Source organism: Rhinolophus hipposideros (assembly GCF_964194185.1).
Source record: "Rhinolophus hipposideros genome assembly, chromosome: 4".
In the NCBI taxonomy this organism is placed as follows: domain Eukaryota; kingdom Metazoa; phylum Chordata; class Mammalia; order Chiroptera; family Rhinolophidae; genus Rhinolophus; species Rhinolophus hipposideros.
The window spans coordinates 48,336,674-48,337,989 of NC_138050.1; positions in this window are offsets into that span (position 1 = coordinate 48,336,674).

Consider the following 1,316-nt stretch of genomic DNA (forward strand, 5'->3'; position numbering starts at 1 on the left):
TTCCCTAGAAAACAGAACCAGAGGAAAAGGAGTGAGGAAAGAGGAAGAGAGAGTGTGATCATTATGAAGTTGGTTATCACTTAATATAACTGATTGCTTGACCCCATCAGACTGTCCTACAAGAAGCATCATAAAATGTGACTTAAGATCATTCATCTGGGGGCAACAGGCTGAGCAGGGCACTAGGTGAGCCCCAAAGCCAAAGGAAAGAAGAATCCAATGTGAGCATAAGGCAAGACACTGTCAAGTTTATTGTATGGAATCAATGGAGTCTATGCACAGAGGAGCCTGGAACAAGAGATAGGTGAGTTCGACAAAGCCTGACATGGGCACAGTTGGTTATATTACAAACCTGGGAGATGGCGGCACTAGTTGGAATCCACTATTTGTATGAAAGAGGAGGTTGTCATTCTTCCCTTACCACTGGAAGGGGAATGTTCACTGTGAGTTATTTTCCCAGTGGGAATAGGTTTGCACAGATTCATACACATGTTCTCTTCCAGTCCATGACCAATACCTGTGTTTAAGGAATGGCTGACCCAAGTCACTTGTATAGGTGTTGGCTACTCACAGGGAAGCCAAAACCTTCTGCAGAGGACAGCCAGCCATGGAAACTCCAGGTGTAGGGTCAGTGTGATACTTCCCCAAGGACCCATATCTGGCTTGATAACTGGAGATGTTAACAATGTGTCCAACGGCACCCAGCCATGCTCACCAGGGAAGAACCAGGCTGCCACCCTCTACTGCCCCATCCATACACTTAGCGCACTTCTGGCCAGGCATGTGACTCCAAATCTCATAGATAGATAGATGATAGATGATAAATGATAGATAGATAGATAGATAGATAGATAGATAGATAGATAGATAGATAGATAGACGATAGATAGATAGATGATAGATAGTTTTGTTCTTTGGTTATAAAAACAATAATAAGATTTCTGGTCAAGATGGCAGAGTAGATAAATGTTGTGCTGACCTCCTCTCAAGGCCACATCAATCACAACTAAACCACAGAACAACCATTATTGAGAATCACCTGAAGTCTAGTTGAACCAAAGCCGTACAACCACAAACATGTAGAAGCAACCACCTCCAGACTGGTAGGAGGGGCAGAGACACAGAATGGACTGGTCCCACACTTGCATGTGACCACAAAAATCAGGAGGGATATCTCAGCTGTGGAGGTCACCCTCTGAGGAGTCAGAGGTCCAAGCCCTGCCAGAGCCCAGGGTTTCAGTGTCAAGGAGAGAACTCCCCATAACTTCTGGCTGTGAAAACCAGCAGAGATTCTGGCTGAGTGAGACTGAGGGTGG